We start from the raw sequence: 6,964 nt of genomic DNA on the forward strand, positions 1-6,964 counted from the left end.
CAACAAAGAAAATGTCCTCCAATATATAAACATTTCCTTAACTTTTACAATAACGGACTAATACAATATTTGTCCTTTTGTGAAGAAAATTTAGTAAACTATTAAGCAGATTCATTTTCTATCCTTACTCAATATTTCTCATTTTGGTTCATACTCAGTATTGAGACCAATCCCAAAGTTGCTACTTCTTCAGACTGCTGTTTGTGGATTACTGCTGAGGGACGAGAAGGTCATTAGAAGAAAAGGCACCCAATGGTAGCTGACCTGAGTATAGGGAGGAACCTCACATCAGTCTTGCTGTGCTTTGCTGTGCTACAGTGAGAATGAGCAGAGTTCTCCCTATCTCCTTAAGATGAACAAAGGAGTCAAAGCTTTGCACTCGATGACAAGGTAAAGAAAAGAAGTGCCAGATTTTCCAACAATAACAAGATTTCATAGAATTCACCCTTTGGGAATCAAGAGTTGAGTGTATATATGAATAGTTAGCTGTAACTGTTAAAGTGGAATTTTAGGTTAAAGAAAAACATTGAGCAATCAACATAATTTAATTCAATATTCATTAAATTCCTTCAATGTATGTGTTAGTTGCTGTTTAGAGAACACTGAACTAGCTCACAGATAATTTTCAGTGTCTATAACGCATAACTGCTGGATTTCCAATCACTTCAGGCATTTTAAACTAAATTTAGGGGAAACAATAATATATAATGAAAGGGGCAATTTTGAATTTTGATTTGGTTAACTCATCTGTCTTATGTAAAACTGTTTCTAGTCTATCTGAAATTCTTTTTCACTTTCTTCCTGTTAACAAAATTCAGATTTTGTTAGGACAAGCAACATGACTAGTTAAAACTAATCATCTTCCCAACTCCCTTGTTGCTCTGGATTACCACGTGAAAAGGTTTCAAATAATAATGACTTGTAAATGGCAAACCATTTGAAGAATAGAAGCATCTGAGGTCCAGGGTTGTTTCCTGAATAAAAGGGGCAGAATCACGTGGCATGTCTTATGCATTTTGTTCACTATCCATCCTCTTTCCTGTCAGAAACAAGTATATCTAAGGCGCAGCAGCCATTCTACAAACATTAACTTGGAAACCACCATGTTACTGAAAGAACTGTAGGAAGCCAAAGGAACCTGGGGCCTGGGTGACTGGTAGCAACTTTACCAACTTTGCGTGCCTTTTCCCTTCTTGATTCCTAAGAAATAAACTTTTATTTTTTGGTGAAACTGCTGTCATAAGGTATTTGTTACAAACAGCCAAACCCATCCTAATTGATTAAACAACTAATTACAAACATTTAATGATCTTCATATGCCACATACTAAAGCCTACACATTTTAACACCAACTGTCAGTGCTACTTAATTATAGTAAGTATGGTCTGTCAAATACAAATGTAATTATGGAAAAAATATAATTATGAAAGTGAGAGTACAAAATATCTGAAAAAGAACTATCTAAGAAAGTATACCACCACTTGTCTGTCTGTTTGTCTTACTGTGGTGGCTTGCATGTTGTTGTGTTGTTGAAAGCTATGCCACCAGTATTTCAAATACTAGTATGGTCACCCCTGGTAGACAAGTTTCAGTGGAGCTTCTAAATAAGACAGAGTAGGAAGAAGAACTTGGCGATCTACTTCTGAAAAACATTGGCCAGTGAACAACTTATGAATAGGAATGGCACACTGTCTAATATAGTGTTGGAAGGTGAGACCCTTAGGTTGGAAGCTCTCAAAATATGTCTGGGGAAGAGCTTTCTCCAACCACGTATGTCAAAGATGAAAAAATTGCAGTCTGAAATTGATCAAGCATACAATCAAGATGCATTGATAATTATGAGTGATTGGAATGAGAAAGTTGGAAATAGAGAAGAAGGATTGGTAGTTGTGAAAAATGGCCTTCATGAGAGAAATGACACCAGAGATCACAAGACAGAAATTTGCAAGACCAGACTTACTCTTTGGAAACACCTTTTTTTCAAAAACATAAACAGCAACTATACATGTTGACATCACTGGATGGAATATACAGGAATCAAATAGACTGTTGTTGTTATGTGCCATCAAGTCAATTCTGAATGATTGTGATCCTATGTACAATAGAACAAAAAATCCACCCAGTCCTGTGTCATTGTCACAATCATTGCTATGTTTTAGTCCATTGTTGCAGCCATTGTGTCAATTCATCTCCTTGAGGGTCCTCCCCTTTTTCACTGGCCCTCGACTTTACCAAGCATGACATCCTTCTCCAGGGCTAGTCTCTTCTAACAAGACCAAAATATAAGAGATGAAGCCTTGCCATGAAATGCTTCGATGGAGCATTTCCTCTGTACTTCCCCCCAAGACAGATTTGCTCATTCTTCTAGCAGCCCAGAGCACATTCAAATGTCTGTGCCAACACTACAATTCAAATGTATCAATTCTTCTGTGGTCTTGTGTATTCATTGTCCAGCTGTCCCATATGTATAAGACTATTAAAAATACCATGGCTGTTTCAGGCACACATTACTCTTCAAAGGTACATCTTTGCTCTTTAACACTATAAAGAGTTCTTTTGCAGCTGATTCCTCAATGTAATACATTATTTGAGTTCCTGATTGCTGCTTCCATGGTTACTAACTGTGGATCTAAATAAAACAAAATTCCTGACAACTTCAATCTTTTCTGCATTTATTGTGATGTTGCTTATTGGTCCAGTTGTGAGGATCTTTGTTTTCTTTATGTTGAGGTGTAATCCATACTGAAGGCTGTGGTCTTTGATCTTCATTGAAGATGGTTGAAAGGCCTCAAAGGCTTGAAGTCTTTTTCTCTTTAGCAAGCAAAGTTGTGTCATCTACATACTGCTGGTTGTTAATGAGTCTTCCTCCAATCTTTTTTTTTTTTTTTTTAATTAGGATTTGGGTGAAGATTTACAGAGTAAATTCACTTTTCATACAGCAGTTCACATATACTTTGTCTCATGTCATTGACCAAAATTTACAATGCAGCAGCTCCCCTCCCACTTCCTCCCCATAGTTACCTCCTCCCAGTGTCCATCCCTTCATACTCTTCTGCACCCTGAGCTATCTCCCTGTGCATAAGCAGCTCTTCCTTCTCCCATGATTGTTCTCATCTTCCTCCAATCTTGATGGTGTGTCCTTCTTCGTACAGTCCACCTTCTCAGATTATTTGCTCAGCATATAGATTCAAAAACTCAAACTCAAACTCATTGTTGTCAAGTCAGTCCCAAATCATAGTGACCCCTCCCTGCGTTGCCAAGGTGGTTTGTTGCTGTTGTTGTTGTTATGTGCCGTCGAGTTGGACCCGACTCATAGTGACCCCTCCTTGGGTTTCTGAGGCAGTATCACTACGGAAGTAGATTGCTCTATCTTCCTTCCAAGGAGTGGCTGGTGAGTTTGAGCTGCCAGCTTTCTGATTAGCAGTCAAGTGCCTTAGGCACTATGCTACCAGAGCTCCCTCCAAGGTGGTATCTATATGGAAGTAGATTGCCCAGTCTTCTTTTTGAGGAGTGGCTAGTGGGTTTGAACTGCCAGCCTTCTGGTTAGCAGTCAAATGCCTTAGGCACTACACCACAAGAGCTCTTGGCAGTTTCCTATTTATGAACTGCTGCGACTATTTTTTATTTACCTTCAGCAAAATTTTGCTTGCATGTTATATTAATGATACTGTTGACAGCAGTGAGTTTTGTTTTGTTTTTTGTTGGACAGTTTCCACATTCTGTTGGATCACCTTTCTTTGGAATGGGCCCAAATATGGATCTCTTCCAGTTGGTTGGCCAGGTAGCCATCTTCCAAATTTCTTGGTATAAATGAGCGAGTACATCCAGCACTACATCTGTTTGTTGAAACATCCCAATGAGTATCCAGTCAATTCCTAGAGACTTGTTTTTTGCTAATTCCTTCAGAGCGTCTTGGACTTCTTCCTTCAGTACCATTGGCTCTTAATCCTATGCTATGTCCTGAAATGGTGGAACATTGACCAATTCCAATTCTTTTTTAGAATACAGTGACTCTGTATTCCTTCCATATTCTTTTTATGGTTTCTTCATCATTTAATATTCTACCCATGGAATACTTCAATATTTCAACACGAGGCTTCAATTTTTTCTTTGGTTCTTTCAGCTTGAGAAAAGCCAAGCATGTCGTTCTCTTTTTATCTTCTAATTCAAGGTGTTTGAACATTTCATTTTAATCCTTTACTTTGTCTTCTGGAGCTTCCCTTTGGAATCTCCTGTTCAGCTCTTTCACTTCATCATTTCTTGCACTTAGTTTAGCTACTCTCTGTTCAAGAGCAAGTTTCAGTCTCTTCTGGAATCCATTTTGATCTTTTCTTCCTTTTCTGTCTTTTGAATGACTTCTTGCTTTCTTTATGTATGATATCCTTGATGTCATCCCACAACTTATTTGATCTTCATCACTGGTCTTCATTGAATCAAACCTGCTCTTCAGATGGCTTCTGAATTCAGGTGGGATAGTCTCAGGATAGCATTTTGGCTCTCGTGAACTTGTTTTAATTTTCTTCAGCTTCAAATTGAACTTGCATAGCAGCAATTGATGGTTTGTTCTACAGGTGGCCCATGGCCTTGTTCTAACTGATGATATTTAGCTTGTCCATCACTTCTCTCCACAGATGTTGTCAAATTTAATTCCTGTGCATTCCATCTGGTGAGGTCCATGTGTCAGGTGGCCATTTATGTTGCTTAAAAAAGGTATTTGCAATGAATAAGCCATTGGTCTTGCAGAATTCTCTCATGTTATCTCCAGCATCATTTATATCTTCAGGGCCATATTTTCCAACTACTTATGCTTCTTCATTTCCAACTATCACATTCCAATTACCATTAATTATCACTGTACCTTGATTGTAGGTTTGGTCAATTTCAGACTGCAAAAATCTTCAATTTCCTCATCTTTGGCTTTGGTGGTTGGTGCATAAATTTGAATAATAGTAGTATTAATTGGTGTTTCTTGTAGACACATGGATACTATCCTGTCACTGACAGCATTATACTTCAGGATAGATCTTGAAATGTTCTTTTTGATGATGAATGCAATGACATTCCTTTTCAATTTGTCATTCCCAGCACGGACTATATTATTGTTCTATTCAAAATGTCAATACAAGTCTATTTCATCTTACTAATTCTTAGGCTATTAATCTTCAAGAGTTCCATTTCATTTTTGAAAATGTCCAATTTTCCTAGCTTTATACTTTGTACATTCCACATTCAGGTAATTAATGGATGTTTGCAGCTATTTCTTCTCATTTTGAGTCATGCCATATCAGCAAATGAAAGTTCTGAAAACTTTAATCTATCCACACAATTAAAGTTAACTCTAACCTTAACTCTTCCCCAGTTGTATTCTGAGTGCTTTCCAAGCTGAGGGGCTCATCTTCTGGCACTATATCAGACAATGTGATATACTGCATTGAGAAAATCTGCTGGAAAAGACCTCTCTAAAGTGTTCAAAAGCAAAGACATCAGTTTCCTTTTTTCAGTAACCTCCTATGAGAAAAGTGGAGAATGAATAAGGAAAACCAAAGATGAATTGATGCATTTGAATTATGGTGTTGGCAAATAATAATGAATATACTATGACTGCCAGAAGAATGAACAAATCTCTCTTGAAAGGAGTAAGCCATAATGCTCCTTAGAAGTGAGGATGGTGAAACTTTGTCTCACATAGTTTGAACATGTTATCCAGAGAGACAAGTCCCTGGAGAAGGATACTATGCTTGTTAAAGTATAGGGTCAGCAAAAAAGGGGGAGACCCTCAACGAGATGGTTTATTTGACATAATGGCTGTTACTATGGGCTGTTACTATTACATAATGGGCTCAAGCATAGCATGGGTTGTGAGGATGGCACAGGGTTCAGTAGTGTTTTGTTCTGTTGTACAGTGAGTCTCTGTGAGTCAGACTTCCTATAAAGCACCTAATAATATATCAATAAGAAAGTGTAAGACACTGTAGTAAAGTAAATATTGTAGTATTTACTTCTGAGAAATCAAATTAGGCCAAACTGTCACAAGAATCATACTTTTTACCCTTCCTTCAGAGAATTAGAGAAAATAGAGCACTTGTGGTTAACTCTTGAAGAAGTAAGTTTTATATCTAAAATGTTTTCTTACAAAAGAAAAATGGAGGCATAAGTGGGAAGTTAAGAATCATTTCCAAGTTGGAGCTCCTGACCTACATTTGGGAATCCCTGAAGGAAATAATGGGGAACAATAATGAAGATCTATACATTATTTCAATATTTCAAACTGATGACTAGCAACTGTACATTTTTGTAATATCAAAAACTTACTAAAACATCAAAAATTTTTGCTTAGGGATGAAGTTTGTCACTTTACAATAGACTGTTTATCTCAGGTGGATCAGAAAATCTGATGTACATGCATACATAAAAATGTGTGTGTGTGTGTGTTTGTGTCTATATATAGAGAGAGTTACTGGCATATTTATTTGTAGTGTAGTGTATGTTAATAGCTAAAAGTGGAACAACAACTCAATCAATCACTGTTACTTAATCTCATTTGTTTAGTGAATAAAATCTTTCAAATTATGGAGACTAAGACGTTGTCCTGCAGCTGACTGCAGTCAGCCACAGGGTTCCAGGTGAGGAGAGGGAACTCAGGCATGCTCAAAGAAGCTGGGTGGGAGAGCGGGAGAAAGGGGATTAAAAGGCCCAGGAACCTGGACAGAGGAGCAGTCAGCCACAGGGGTCCAGGTGAGGAGAAGGAACCCAAGCACGCCCAAAGCAGCAGGACAGGAAAGCGGGAGAAAGGGGACTAAAAGGCCCAGGAACCTGGACAGAGGAGGAGTCAGCCGCAGGGACCCAGGTAAGGGTGGTACAAGAGGTTTCCAACAGGGAGGCAAACTTGTCTGTAGGTTTGTCCTACCATGGTGACGTGTTGATGTGAGTTTTGAGTCTGAGCCACTGGTGTTTCTAACCCAGC

The 6,964-nt window shown here is 38.2% G+C and overlaps 1 protein-coding gene across 1 annotated transcript in view; it reads right to left on the minus strand.

Moving 5' to 3' along the window:
* Positions 1–6,964, minus strand: part of PARD3B (par-3 family cell polarity regulator beta) — a 1,522,095-nt gene that overhangs the window by 452,837 nt on the left and 1,062,294 nt on the right. The window lies entirely within an intron of this gene.

Source organism: Orycteropus afer, unplaced genomic scaffold (assembly GCF_000298275.1).
Source record: "Orycteropus afer afer isolate SDZICR_OR568_19922 unplaced genomic scaffold, OryAfe1.0 scaffold00002, whole genome shotgun sequence".
In the NCBI taxonomy this organism is placed as follows: Eukaryota; Metazoa; Chordata; class Mammalia; order Tubulidentata; family Orycteropodidae; genus Orycteropus; species Orycteropus afer.